We start from the raw sequence: 16,172 nt of genomic DNA on the forward strand, positions 1-16,172 counted from the left end.
TATATATATATATATATATATATATATATATATATATATATATACATACAGTACAGACCAAAAGTTTGGACACCCCTTCTCATTCAAAGAGTGTTCTTTATTTTCATGACTATTAAAATTGTAGATTCACTCTGAAGGCATCAAACCTATGAATTAACACATGTGGAATTATATAATTGACAAAAAAGTGTGAAACAACTGAAAATATGTCTTATATTCTAGGTTCTTCAAAGTAGCCACCTTTTGCTTTGATTACTGCTTTGCACACTCTTGGTATTCTCTTGATGAGCTTCAAGAGGTAGTCACCGGAAATGGTCTTCACTTCACAGGTATGCCCTGTCAGGTTTAATAAGTGGGATTCCTTGCCTTATAAATGGGGTTGGGACCATCAGTTCTTGTTGTGCAGAAGTCTGGTGGATACACAGCTGATAGTCCTACTGAATAGACTGTTAGCTGCTTTTTTTTTCTTGCCATAATACAAATTCTAAGTAAAGAAAAACGAGTAGCCATCATTACTTTAAGAAATGAAGGTCAGTCAGTCCGAAAAATTGGGAAAACTTTGAAAGTGTCCTCAAGTGCAGTGGCAAAAACCATCAAGCGCTACAAAGAAACTGGCTCACATGAGGACCGCCCCAGGAAAGGAAGACCAAGAGTCACCTCTGCTGCGGAGGATAAGTTCATCCGAGTCACCAGCCTCAGAAATCGTAGGTTAACAGCAGCTCAGATTAAAGACCAGGTCAATGCCACACAGAGTACTAGCAGCAGACACATCTCTACAACATCTTTTAAGAGGAGACTTTGTGCAGCAGGCCTTCATGGTAAAATAGCTGCAAGTAAACCATTGCTAAGGACAGGCAACAAGCAGAAGAGACTTGTTTGGGCTAACTAACACCAGGAATGGACATTAGACCAGTGAAAATCTGTGCTTTGGTCTGAGGAGTCCAAATTTGAGATCTTTTGTTCCAACCACCGTGTCTTTGTGCGACGCAGAAAAGGTGAATGGATGCACTCGGATGGACTCTACATGCCTGGTTCCCACCATGAAGCATGGAGGAGGAGGTGTGATGGTGTGCGGGGGGTTCTTCCCTGCTGAGACTGTTGGGGATTTATTCAAAATTGAAGGCATACTGAACCAGCATGGCTACCACAGTATCTTGCAGCTGCATGCTATTCCATTCGGTTTGCATTTAGTTGGACTATCATTTATTTTTCAACAGGACAATGACCCCAAACACACCTCCAGGCTGTGTAAGGGCTATTTGACCAAGAAGGAGAGTGATGGGGTGCTACGCCAGAAGATCTGGCCTCCACAGTCACCAGACCTGAACCCAATCGAGATGGTTTGGGGTGAGCTGGACCACAGAGTGAAGGCAAAATGGCCAACAAGTGCTAAGCATCTCTGGGAACTCCTTCAAGACTGTTGGAAGATCATTTCCGGTGACTAACTTTTGAAGCTCATCAAGAGAATGCCAAGAGTGTGCAAAGCAGTAATCAAAGCAAAAGGTGGCTACTTTGAAGAACCTAGAATATAAGACATATTTTCAGTTGTTTCACACTTTTTTGTTAATTATATAATTCCACATGTGTTAATTCATAGTTTTGATGCCTTCAGAGTGAATCTACAATTTTCATAGTCATGAAAATAAAGAAAACTCTTTGAATGAGACGGTGTGTCCAAACTTTTGGTCTGTACTGTATATATAATTTTTTTTTTTTCCCATGAAAAACAAAATGAAGCTCACCACACCAATATCGTTCAGGAAAGTTGATGTATGGGTGCCAGTTCCTGCTGAAGAAGCTCAGCTATTGTGGAACTGAAGAAGAAAAAAATTATTTTCCAGCACTTCCATCCATAAATTCAATCTTTTTATTAGAAATTAATTTAAAAACTGTAGGATCCATCATGAGGATAAAACATTACGTGTTTCTGGTGTACACTATACACTTAGTCACATGAATAGGATTTTATGGAAGGAAGTGCCTGAAATTCCTTTTTTTTTTTTTTTTTTAAAACTGTTTAGCAATTTAATATGGAATTACATTTACTTCCACATAAAAAAACACATTAGGCAAGTACATACCTGTAAATTATAAGTAAAATACTGTATTTTTTATGGGTATAATTGATAGAGATTAATGTCTGAGTGTTTCCACTGATCACACTCTTAAATTGGCAAAAGGCATAAAGCAGGGTTGGACAGATCCCAGGTACCCGATGTACCTAAAACTTCGCAGCTCTCGACAACCTTTTTTCACTCGTCTGTATTGTTTTTTATGACACTTTTTATTGCCTGACTCCTAAGAGTCTATAGACTTTTGTATCTTATAAAATCTATCTCCATTTGTTGCAGAGTTTGTTGAGATATGTAGTTCTTCAGCGGTACTGACAGAAGTTAAGAAAAAAATCCCTTCATTACTTTTTCGGATTCAACTCCTCTTCTGAGGACTTCCAGAAACATATGCTATTTTGAAAAGTGTTAGGGGTGTTTATTATTCTTCCGAGTGGAATATTAACTCATTTTCCAAGTGATCCTATCCATCATATTAAGTGTTTTTGGCAAGATGGGAGCTACATGTTGAGGTTTTGCTGTATGCATTTTCAAGGGCCTGATGGATGGTTGGAGCTGAGCCTGTTGGATGAGTGAAGAGTAGAAAGCTATGAGAGAAAATGACTTTGATCTCCGTGAGGTCACATAAATAGAGCCTATTAGTTCAGAGACTCTTCACATCAAGTTACCTTCAGTGCTCTAGAGACTTGTACTCAGAGCTCGGTATCACCTTCCAGAAAATCCAATTGTCAGTATTTTTTGTTAGGGTGCCTTCTGACATGAGGAGCATAGAGAAACGGCAGATGATTCTCCAAGTGCAATTTAATGTTATTTCCACTGAGTTACTAAATCTGCTCATCAGAGCCACCTTCCCTGATACCATGTACTGTGGCTGTAAGGCTAAAACCAAACTGTGGCTTTGGCTGACCGGTGGAAGTCAGCAGGAGCTATTTGTTGGAGTTTGACATGATTTTTGCTCAGTTCATCTCTCATATGATACATCTCTGATAAGAAGTTTCACATTAGGTAAGTGGTGATTAGTGATGTCCTTCACGGCAAGAAAAATAAAGCCATGTCTCGAATAGCATTGTGTAACTCAAGTCGCACTATACTATTCCTCTTGGCATTACCTGGCACTTAGCCATCTAGCGGTACTATAAATCATGTTCTTACACTTACTGTACATCTTAGATTGCCCTAAAATAGTCTTTGAGGTGTAACTACAACCCCATTTATTAAAAGCTGATGTAACACCTTTGTTGGGTACTGTTAAGTTGTAGGTATTTCGCTGCCTTCTTTTTATATTGATACATGTCCTCTCCGGTTTTCTTTCCTGTCTCAGTAGGGTAAAAACAAAAAATAATCTGGGACCTTTCAGCTTTGAAAAATTAATCTTCATTTTTTTGTGTCCAGATTAAAAATAAATAATTGATAACACCCCCCCCCCCCTTATTTAAGAAAGATCACAAATTAGAAGCAAGCGGTTCTCCAGAATGAGAACCTTGTAAATAAGTCCACCTCTCATCGACCTGGGGTATTGTAATATAAGACTAAATTGCTTTTATGAAATGGTATCAAAAATCAAATAATCTGCCACTGTATTGTAAGAACAAGTAAAAGGCCAATATCTGTAGGCAAATATCACGACGCTCTCGATGCCTAATAGCCAGAACCCAGCTCATGTCACAGATCTTTCTCCTGCCTCACACCTTCCTGTTTTCCTCTAATGAAATGTCCTTTCCTCATGTGCTCCATTATCATTAAGACATAAATCTAGTTTCCTCTCTTAGCAATCTATTAGTTCTAACCTTTACCCCCAAGGAGTGTATCAACTCACAAGCCTAAGCCTTAAATCCCAAGATTAATGTGGCGTTTGTCATGCAGGCTCCAGCTCTAATATCAATGTTTATCCCAGCAGTAATTTACCAAGATGCTGTGGGGCCAGATGTAATGTCCTGAGAGCTCGTGGCACAGCACGTCTTATGACTGCTTCTTAATTTTAGTAATAACCATAATCTGGCAGACCTAATGAGATCTTGATTGTCCCCCAAATCTGTAACATGCAAAGTGGGTCAAATAAGATACAATGGAACATAGAATCAAAATCCAGCTTAAATATTAATCGGGAACAATGTTTAGTGACTCGTATTTGAGAAGTCATTATGGATTGGACTAGAAGGTGAACAAGGCAATGGCACGTGAAATTTTGTAGTGTTTTACTACTCCGATAGAATACAATTAAGTGAGTTGTCTAAACGTGGAAAATAAATGTCTGCTCTATCCCCATGCATGTAACATAAAAAAGCCAAATGTTGCTGGACAATGCGGTTTGCTTAAACCCCATTCATTCTTGTGGGACAGCGTTGCTATGCTATTTTTGTTACCCCTACCTTAGCTTGATGGGATCGAGAAGCTATTATTTCCATCTTGGCCATGAAAGGAAGATATGGGAATTGCAAGTACGCCATAATCTAAAGTTCTGTTACCCACGGCAATTGGGCAGGCCGTATACAGAAATTGTTTTAGTAAGAAATTATAAAACGTACCAAATACTTTTGAAGGGTGTTTCTCACAACAGTCTTAAAATTATTGACTACAAGCAGTAAATATTCCTATAAAAAAGCCTTTTTTTCTTGTATCTGTTTTTGCCTTATAGACCAAGGATGGTCATGGCTTGAAAATTTTTAGGGTCAAAAGATTGTTTGAGGTTTTTTTATTTTTTGCACATACTCTTTACTGGACCATTATTGTGCTACAGAAATCTCTAGGCAACAGAAGCAAATGCTTTTTCAAGGGATGCTGCTTCTCTGAATCTGGGATTTCTTACTTTAAGGTCGATTTGATTAATTCAGCTGAATACATAGCGCTATCAACAAGTGATGTTCTCGTTGTCTTCAATCACTGCACAATATTTCTAATACGTTCCCATCCCATCTGTCCGGACAGCTGCACTTTTTATGCATATTAATGTTAATACAAAGAGACATATATAATACCGCGGCCTAGGATTTCTGATTAACACTAAGACGTTAGAGAATATGTAGGATTATAAGACCGGTAGAGAGCCGTTCATTCTCTTAATACTCTGTACACACCAGCCTCTAGTTGTTTGTACAGAGCATAGTAGGTATTCTTATTTTGTCTTTCTGGTAAAAACACATTATAAATGTAACCGTTTCTAGAGATGACACCCTGAAGATGGAATGTGTGAATGTTTTCTAAAATTTGGGTCCAAGGTAGGTGTTTTTACTCGTATGTTGCATGCATGGTATGGTTGGTTAGATGTTTTCTTTTCCTTCTTTTGGGGGCTTTTCTGTTCAGCTCTCTCAGACAAGATGTCACATGTATGTAACATGTAAGTCCATGCAGGCAAAGTAAAGGTACATCTGTCAGCCAAACATTCATAAAATGGTCATGACTTGTTCTAACCTTTTTTTTTTTTCCTTCTGCAGAAATTGCCGGGACTTGTGACTGGACTTTATCCACTCTGTAACCTCACACTGGGCCTGCCTTTGTGACGTGAGTAAAAATCCTGCTTCTTATGTAAGGTTTCACCACGTTAAGTCATCAAGGCTGATTTGAATTTATATACATTGATCTGAATTACCTTTGACCATTACCAACAAATGTTTAGCAGGGAAAAATATTTCTTATGAATACATTGATGACAAAGGGGCATACCTAAGGCCACGTTCACACGTTCATTATTTGGTCAGTACTTCACATCAGTATTTGTAAGCCAAATACAGAAGTGGTGACATGTTTGTATTCTACTTTTCTTTTGTCTGTTCCACTTGTGGTTTTGGCTTACAGATATTGACCAAATGCTGAACATAAGAATGTGGCCTTGTATCCAGACTCGGCGACCTGCAATAGTCCAGAATTATTGTTTCACTTCAGTTGTAGAATTGCTGGTTTCTGGTCCTTGCCCTGTAGGTTCTTAATTTTGTCATACTGTCAATTCACTATGTTTTATGGAGCACCTTACATGGACCAAAGAAACAAGTTTTGTACAAATTGTGAATCAGAAGCGGGGAATATCCGGCGGATTCATTTTACGCTCTCAAGATTAAGGGCCCAATTCATCAAGACCGGCATTGTTCAAACTGTTATTGATGAGGAGGGGGCATGATGGAGTCAGACACTGCGGATTCATAGAGACATGCAATCAAGACCGGCATTGAAGACACCGGTATTGATGGGGGGGGGGGGGGGGGGGGACATGCTGGAGTCAGACACTCCTGATTGATAGACATGCACCTCTTCATGTATCAAGAACTTCTGTGTGCGCCTAAACACAAATCGTACTCCAGTCCCAGCTAGAGTAAGATTTGTGGTATAAGCGAACACTGCAGCTCATCATGAAGTTGATAAACTGCAGTCTTTGTCCCACTCGGCTCCTCTCATTTTATTGGAATTGGGCATAAATGGCGAGAGAAGTGCGAGAGTCCCTAAATTGTAGCGCAGCCTCACTTTGTGCCAAAATTGTGAATTTTCAAAGCTTTTTATATCAGAATATTGGCATAAAAGCTTTGGTCAGTTAATCCCCAAGTGTGGTAATAAAAAAAAAAATCAGAGCAAAATAAAATCTATTGCTTTGCAAATGTTTGTTTTAATTTTTGAGTTTACAGATTTTGGCAAGGATGTATCGATACTGTCTTTTTCTTAGACAGTGCAAACTTAGACTCGGGGACTATTTGTGTTTTTGTTTTCTTTAAGCTAATTTCTTTTTTTTGGCTTGTGGTCTTGTTGTTTTTGCACGTGCAATTCACAATCTTGGCGTATAGTCAAGAATTTGTTTGTATTTATTATTATTTTTTTTTTTTGTCTTAACTGTTTTTGCTGCTTTTTAGTGTCAAAAGTCACACGTTTGCATAATGAAGCCAAAGTACACCAGGGAGACTGGTGTGGAGTTGCGCTAAATTTCCTGACTTTTTAATTGATGAATCGGGTGAAAACCTCTGGAATTGCTAATCTCCATCCACAAAGTGGGGGAAAAAAAAATAAAAAGGTCAAGCACGTTAACCCCTTAATGACCTGAGCTTTTTTCGTTTTTCGATCCCCTTTTTCCAGAGCCATAACTTTATTTTTCCATCAATATGGCCATGTGAGGGCTTTTTTTTGGGGGGCCAAGTTGTACTTTTGAAAGACACCATTGGTTTTAGCATGTCGTGTATTTGAAAACGGGAAAAAAATTCCAAGTGCGGTGAATTTGCAAAAAAAGTGCAATCCCACACTTGTTTTTTGCTTGGCTTTTTTGCTAGGTTCACTAAATGCTAAAACTGATCTGCGGTTATGATTCTCCAGGTCATTACAAGTTCATAGACCCCAAACATGTCTAGGTTCTCTTTTATCTAAGTGGTGAAAAAAAATTCCAAAGTTTGCTAAAAAAAAAATGCACAGTTTTCCGACACCCGTAGCGTCTCCATTTTTCGTGATCTGGGGTTGGGTGAGGGCTTATTTTTTGCGTGCCGAGCTATCGTTTTTAATTATACCACTTTTGTGCAATTTTGATCGCCAATTATTGCATTTTAATGCAATGTCGCGGCGACCAAAAAAAGTAATTCTGGCGCTTTTAATTTTTTTCTCGCTACGCTGTTTAGCGATCGGGTTAATGCTTTTTTTTTATTGATTGGGCGATTCTGAACGCAACAATACCAAATGTGTGCCTGCGATTTTTTTTTTTTTTTTTTTTTTTTTTTTTTTTTTTTTTTTGATTGGGGCGAAAGGGGGGTGATTTGAACTTTTTTAGTTTTTTGTTCATTTTTAAACTTTTTTTTTTTTTTTTTGCCATGCTTCAGTAGCCTCCATGGGAGACTAGAAGAATGCCATACTTGATTGACTCTGCTACATATAGGCAATGTTCAGATCACCTATATGTAGCAGATTTGCAGATTTACAGCATTGCTATGAGCGCCGACCACAGGGTGGCACTCATAGCAATGTACCGGCAACAACCATAGAGGTCTCTGAGACCTTTGGTTGTCAAGGCAACGCGTCGCTGATCCCCCATTCACGTGACTGGGGTCGGCGATGCGCTCAATTCCGGCCCGGCGGCCGGAAGCGTGCGTTAAATACCCGCTGTCATTGTTTGACAGCGGGATTTAACTAGTTAATAGGCGCGAGTTTTGTCATTGCTGTATGGAACAACATTTCTCTGTGGCGGTGCTTATCTCTTCTCGATGTAAAATGTAATAATCATCGGACGTCAGGTCACCATGAGCTGAACTTTCACAGTAATTAGCTGCCCAGATGTGTCACATTAGTGACCAGAGCTTGCTCCAATTCCTTCTATTTAACAATTTAAACTCTGCTATTAATTGGATGACCCACTTGCCAATTCACATGAACACCAGCTCTCCTCGCAGGGTACCCAAAGTTTGGTAGTATTGTAGCATAACCACCTTTGTGGAATCCTTAACAACTTCTTAACAGAAATAAGAAGGGAATGTGTGCATATAGGTGTAATAGGTGAAAGTGTGTGTGTGTGTGTGTATATATATATATATATATATATATATATATATATATATATATATATATATATATATATATATATATATATATATTACAGTACAGACCAAAAGTTTGGACACACCTTCTCATTCAAAGAGTTTTCTTTATTTTCATGACTATGAAAATTGTAGATTCACTCTGAAGGCATCAAGGCTATGAATTAACACATGTGGAATTATATAATTTACAAAAAAGTGTAAAACAACTGAAAATATGTCTTATATTCTAGGTTCTTCAAAGTAGCCACCTTTTGCTTTGATTTCTGCTTTGCACACTCTTGGCATTCTCTTGATGAGCTTCAAGAGGTAGTCACCGGAAATGGTCTTCCAACAGTCTTGAAGGAATTCCTATAGATGCTTGGCACTTGTTGGCCCTTTTGCCTTCACTCTGCGGTCCAGCTCACCCCAAACCACCTCGATTGGGTTCAGGTCTGGTGACTGTGGATGCCAGGTCATCTGGCGTAGCACCCCATCACTCTCCTTCTTGGTCAAATAGCCCTTACACAGCCTGGAGGTGTGTTTGGGGTCATTGTCCTTTTGAAAAATAAATGATGGTCCAACTAAACGCAAACCGTATGGAGCATGCCGCTGCAAGATGCTGTGGTAGCCATGCTGGTTCAGTATACTTTCAATTTTGAATAAATCCCCAACAGTGTCACCAGCAAAGCACCCCCACACTATCACACCTCCTCCTCCATGCTTCACAGTGGGAACCAGGTATGTAGAGTCCATCCATTCACCTTTTCTGCGTCGCACAAAGACACGGTGGTTGGAACCAAAGATCTCAAATTTGGACTCATCAGACCAAAGCACAGATTTCCACTGGTCTAATGTCCATACCTTGTGTTCTTTAGCCCAAACAAGTCTCTTCTGCTTGTTACCTGTCCTTAGCAGTGGCTTCCTAGCAGCTATTTTACCATGAAGGCCTGCTGCACAAAGTCTCCTCTTAACAGTTGTTGTAGAGATGTGTCTGCTGCTAGAACTCTGTGTGGCATTGACCTGGTCTCTAATCTGAGCTGCTGTTAACCTGCGATTTCTGAGGCTGGTGACTCGGATGAACTTATCCTCCGCAGCAGAGGTGACTCTTGGTCTTCCTTTCCTGGGGTGGTCCTCATGTGAGCCAGTTTCTTTATAGCGCTTGATGGTTTTTGCCACTGCACTTGGGGACACTTTCAGTTTTCCCAATTTTTCGGACTGACTGACCTTCATTTCTGAAAGTAATGATGGCCACTTTTTTTTCTTTACTTAGCTGCTTTTTTATTGCCATAATACAAATTCTAACAGTCTATTCAGTAGGACTATCAGCTGTGTAGCCACTAGACTTCTGCACAACACAACTGATGGTCCCAACCCCATTTCTAAGGCAAGAAATCCCACTTATTAAACCTGACAGGGCACACCTGTGAAGTGAAGACCATTTCCGGTGACTATCTCTTGAAGCTCATCAAGAGAATGCCAAGAGTGTGCAAAGCAGTAATCAAAGCAAAAGGTGGCTACTTTGAAGAACCTAGAATGACATATTTTCAGTTGTTTCACACTTTTTTGTTAATTATATAATTTCACATGTGTCAATTCATAGTTTTGATGCCTTCAGAGTGAATCTACAATTTTCATAGTCATGAAAATAAAGAAAACTCTTTGAATGAGGTGTGTCCAAACTTTTGGTCTGTACTGTATATATAATGTGAATTTATAATAAATATAAATGTGGGTAATCCTTAACATCTTCTTAACAGAAATAAAAAGGGAATGTGTGTATATACAGTGGAGGAAAGAAGTATTTGATCCCTTGTTGATTTTGTAAGTTTGCCCACTGACAAACACATGAACAGTCTATAATTTTAAGGGTAGGTTAATTTTAACATTGAGAGATATAATATCAGAAATAAAATCCAGAAAATCACATTGTATAAATTTATATAAATTTATTTGCATTTTGCAGTGAGAAATAAGTGTTTGATCCCTCTGGCAAACCAGACTTAATACTTGGTGGCAAAACTCTAGTTGGCAAGCACTTATTTATTTTATACTTCTTTCCCCCACTGTGTGTATATCAGCAAGGGATCATATACTTATTTCCCCCACTGTGTGTGTCTGTGTGTGTATATACGTTTGTGTGTTTGTATATATAATATATATCCGGTATGTCCTGCCAAAAGTGTTTTAATTGGTACCTATGTAGCAGTCTAAAGGAAAGCTTATGGCTTGCGGTTCATCAATTACCCCACTAGTAATTGTCATTCATATATCTGTGGAAGGCAGAGGGGTGATGGGCAAGTGGCGATGGGTAACTTGGTGAGGTAGGCAGTGCGTGACCACATGCAGAATGCAGTACAAATGAAGGTGGGGAGCTGGCAGTGAGCTGATTAAAATCTTTGGTTTACTGTAAATTTCAGTCTCGTCACCTACACTGGACATTGTTTCCTCTCAGTTGACTGTTGTGGTTATGAGGTGCCATCCTACTGTGGTGTATAGTGATGCCATTGCGCTGTAATTCACCCCTTTCCTTTCTCTGAAGTACCTTCCTCCTTTTCCTCTTTGGCTTCTTAAAATGTCGCTGGCAGCTGTTTTCAGGGTTCTTGCCCATAATCAATGCATGGTAGGAGACCAGAATATTTTGCAAGATGGCAAAAAATGCTACCGTAAATGTAATTTTTTTTTGTTTGTTTTTTTACTTTGAAAAACAAACTTTTTGTGTGGGCAGCATGTGATGTCGTGGGGCTCTATTCTTGCATTCCCCATGCCATTGCAATGACATCTTTACGTACCAAATGACAAAATACAGTTCTTATCTTAGTGACACACAGTGATTCATTCTGCACCATCTTATGTTCAACACCAGTTATTACTCACCTGTGAAGAGATCCCTGGTTTTCACTTGTAGGTCTAGTCCTATTGTCTTGTGAAGACTTTGTGTATATTTATATTTTTCTCAGCCAACAACCCCTTGAATAACATCATCTGGTATGGACGCTATATCGACGACTACTGTTAATGTGGGGTCGTGATGTGGTGTGTGTCCCGCTATATTTTTTTTAATACATTAACAATAACTGTAACCTAAAATTCGGGGTTAAGATGAAACCTAAACAAATTTCCTATCTTGATGTATTTTTAAGAGGGGATGCTATGGACAGAAAAATATCTTGTCCATATAGGAAACTTGAGTCAGGGAACACTGTATTAAAGGCAGATAGTGGTCATTAGCATACAGTTAGGGCGGCTTCAAAAGAAGAATTTTAGATTAAAAACGTATTAAAGCTGAAGATTGTACATGATAAGCAGTGGAATTAAAGAATAGAGATTACTATGATAAAATAATGCAGAGGAAGCTTTTAGTAATATATCAATGTGGACTGATACTGAAAAAAAAAACCCTACGCTAATAGAATAATCTCAAAACACAGAGGTCTATTTTTTTCAACATGTTTAAAGGGAATGTGTCAGGTGGTTATTAAATAGTTTACCAATGGTATCCTGAAATTGGGCTTTGGTAGCCCTTTCAAAACATGTAAATTGTATTATTCTACCTACTTTTGTTTTCTTGCTGTAACTCTCTAAACATAGCGCGCCTAGCAGGTTTAATTGGTCCAATCAATGATTGCACACGGGCTAGTTCTGCATATGCTAATGAATTGTGATTATTCATGCATGCCTTTATTCTCTGCCACCCATCTTTCTACGTCACTAATTGTACAGTTTGTACTTAACCACTCAGCAGAGTAGGCGTCCCTATGATGAAATGAAATGAAATAGCGCATGCACAAATCTAGAAAGTATCTTGCATGCAAGAGACGTGGACTATTTACATCTTCTGAGAGGGCCTCCAAGCGCTATTTTAGCATGGACAAAAGGATTGATAATCTAAATCAATAAATAATCATAAAAACTAATTGAAAGGAGGGACTCTTAGCAGCAGTTGTTAAAAGCACATGTTCTTACTTGTGGCATGACACTAACATATTGAACACTTAGAGTTTAAGACTACCTTGGATCACATGTGTACCTGTATATGGAAATTTTACCTGGAATGAAAGACATTTTGGGATTTTAAAGAAACACTGGATCTCATGGTGGATTAAACCTTTATGCTAAGTTGCTAGGACGGCGGTGAGGGGTTTGAAGTCGTAACGTTTCTCCATTTTAAAGTGGTGAAAGTGCAAAGTGTTTTGTAAAAATCCAATGACTTTGCTCTTGACCTCTATTCCTCAAGAACAGAGGGGTTTTTATTTCTGTATTCTACAGCACATTGTCAAGGTTATGAGCCACCTCAGAGGTGGATGACCTCTTGGGCAAGGAGCTTTGCTTGTAAGCTCTTTGCTCTACAGCTTGGAAGTGCTGCTCTGAATCTGGTCTGCGTCCGTGTCCCATGCTGCAGTGCCAACGCTGGCTTTGCTGGCAACATCAAGAGAGCACAGTATGGGCCAGCGATGCAGCCATGCTGATGTCCCAAGCTGTCAATCTTTGGGAGGTCACAGCCCCCAGCAAGCAGGAGGTCAGGAGGCAGACAAGCTGGGCACTCCTAAAAATAGGAACAGGAGTCCCAACCTAAGACTCCTAAGATGTCTTAGAGGGGCTTCTAGGCCATGGAATGCACATGGAAAAAAACAGGGTCTCTGGTGCAGTATGTGGGATGTAGTAAATAAGACTTTTTTTTTTTTTTTTATAAGTGGATCTGTCGCCTCGTTAAGTGCCCAGTTTTTGTTCAATTTTTTATTCCCATTCCTCCCCTGAGTGTTTTTTTTTTTTTTATTTATTTTTTTTAAATGTACCATATGTTTCAGATAGGTCCTTTCATTTAGTGCTAATTGTTCTGATCTTTATCAAGGGGGTGTAGCACACAGTAATAAAGACACCCCCTCCAAAGAATTCTGGGATTAAAAATTAGCATATTGTGTGCGCTAAATTAAAAGACCCATATCTCTGCACTGTTTGGTAAATTAAAAAAAAAAAAAATGTAATACTTAAAGTAGCAGGTTGAATGAAAATAGCAAAAACTGGCCTCTTTTTCACCCTATGGCAGGTCCTCTGTAAGGAGCCTTGCCACATGATTTAGGACGTAAAAGCACACCAGAGTCTCCATTTTCAGGCAGCTGTTTTGGGCTCCCGGCCCTCATCTGTGCACAGTGGGTTTGAATGTAACACATTAGCTCCATGTTATTTGTGTGTTCTCCCATAGTCCGTGCTTTCCACAAGGCGGTGTGATGTGCAGAAGTCCGCATAATTCTTGTGTGGGCACATACATGCCACATTTTCCTTACAATAAGTATATTCCCTGATCCTGCCCTAAGAGATGCAGAAGTGGGTGCTCTGGTGACGGGATTCAGAACAGCGCTACCCACATATTTAGTTGGTGACTATGTTGGACTCCCAGGGGAACGGAAACCTACAATTAGACGTCTGCTAGGCAACACCCCAGACCTATTGGTACCATTGCCTGGCAAATTGCACATTTAATATTTAATTGGGAGGCTTTTTTTCTTTTAGGCATAGGGGGTTCATGTTTGGATAAAATTCCTGCATGTGACTATATGTTTCAGGGACGACCATAACAGTCTGATGTCAGATAATGATTTTTGGAGGACACATCTTGATCTCGAGCCTTAATCCTATAAAACCCTCTATAAATTTGTAATTCTTACTTTTATTACAGTATTTCTCAAGACCTTGCCACTCACCTTACTCCAATAGTGCCCTCTAGTGGCAAAACGCTGCGTAAATAATTATAATTGCAGTAGTGATAATGAACTGGAACTGATCTGTGAGAGATTACTAGGATTAATGACATATTTATACTATTTTTTTGGCATCTGTTCTCAGTCTCTTTACTAGTAAAAGGAATAATTGCAGTCATTGTGCCACGTGCCATGCCCATGCCAGTGTATTTGTGTGAGTCCATATCTCACCGAGGTATTAATTTGGAATATGAGCTTGTGTGTATGAGAAGGTACGTTGGGTTATATGAAGATAATTTGGGGGCCTCCAATGATAGACAACGCCTTGCTCTATACAAACACATATCGATACATGAGAACAAGGACAGCGGAAAGGATCGTACAACATTAACAGTTGATTGCCACAGCCCGCGCCATCAGCTGCTGACAAGGTTGCTGCTTTGTTCTACTTGGTGCCTAATGGAGGTTCCTATTTAATTGGGGTATCTTGGGATAAATGATTGAGTTTGTCCTTATAATGCAAGAAGCTCCCACTTGGATCTGTCACCCCCTGTCACAATACTAAATGCATACATTTAATGTCTCTTAGAGCTGATGAGTTTAGTCTGCGTACTTTGAATATGTATAATCCTTTTTTACCTCTTCTCTGGCATTCTGACAATGATTTTCAGAGTAAGTACACCGGCCACATTTTAGACCTGATGTACACACATCCATGTCACATTGGCTGTATTATTGTGCTATAGTTGCACTCATAAAATGCTCATGTTTTTTTAGTTAACTGGGAAGGGTTTCAAACAGCAATGCTGACATGGTCCTTCAAAGTATCTGCTCTGCTAGTCTAACCAGGTCTAAGGTTTTTTAATAATGTATGAAGTCTGTATTGTGAAGCCTGGTGACAGATCCACTTTGGATCCAATCATGTATATCCTGTTAGTAAACCAGACCTGAGTACATTACTGACATCTGGATTTGTAGCAGATCCTCCTGACACATCCCTTTTAACAATGTATTGGGGTTGTAGTCCGAGGGCATGGTATCAGTTGTATCTGCCTGTGAAATGTTCATGCTGGTGCGGAGTGTACTCTTGCCGTATACAGACTGCCTCCGACATGTTGTCTTGTTTCTCGTCTGTCTGTGATCCTATCTGTTGTTCATCACTGGGAGTCTCGCTGCTGATGTGTATCGGACAGCAGCTCCAATCATCTAATTAATGAGACCGATTTACAAGCACGAGATTGTGGTTACATCCAGAGAGTCGACCATGATCAAACACTGACGCGCTTGTACAGGTAGCCCAGGCTTCCTGATTGGCACGCTTTAGTCCACCTAAATGTTCCCTGGCCTGTGTAATTTTTTTTTATTAAGGCCTGAGAGCCTGTGGTTTACTTTGACTGTAATTTTCATTTCAGTATGGAATCATGACTTTCTCTTTGCGGGTTCTAGCTTATCCAAGGACACTTTCAGATCACTTCACATTTTAGTCTTCTCCTTGGTGTGCATAATCGGTGCCCTGTGAATAGCCTGAATCTGCCTGGGCTAACCAGTTCATTGCCTGAGACGGCATTGCTTTTCTAATTAGCGCCTTGATTTGCATACAGCGCCTGAGGTCTTGGCTAGGAATACAGTGTAACAATTGTGAGTACTTGGTGCGCATCCAACACCGCCCTTGGAGTTCCAAAAATCTTCAGGCCTTGCAATTGCTGCGGTTAGCTTTGCTACTGCACAGCACCTGATTTTGGAACGGTTTTGTGTAAATCCCTGAATTAGTGTTTTTCCTCAAGGCTTCTTGCCTAATGTTTATTTTTTTTGCTTTTACTGCTGCTCTCTAATTTCTCCAATTGCCCACTTAACCTTCTTTGTCTCACATCTTAATCCTCTATTACCTGCTCTCAAGACTTATTGTGTACCTGTAAGTAAGTTGCAGCATGTCC

The 16,172-nt window shown here is 39.6% G+C and overlaps 1 protein-coding gene across 1 annotated transcript in view; it reads left to right on the forward strand.

The window, feature by feature from the left end:
* The window catches only part of LOC141086374 (signal transducer and activator of transcription 5B), a 247,273-nt gene that overhangs the window by 140,196 nt on the left and 90,905 nt on the right, over positions 1-16,172 (forward strand). Inside the window, exon 2 of the mRNA XM_073572342.1 lies at positions 5,501-5,567. The gene's annotated coding sequence lies outside the window, so the exon portion shown is untranslated. The remainder of the gene's footprint in view (positions 1-5,500; positions 5,568-16,172) is intronic.

Source organism: Dendrobates tinctorius, unplaced genomic scaffold (assembly GCF_039654945.1).
Source record: "Dendrobates tinctorius isolate UK_male_01 unplaced genomic scaffold, ASM3965494v1 ptg000032l, whole genome shotgun sequence".
In the NCBI taxonomy this organism is placed as follows: domain Eukaryota; kingdom Metazoa; phylum Chordata; class Amphibia; order Anura; family Dendrobatidae; genus Dendrobates; species Dendrobates tinctorius.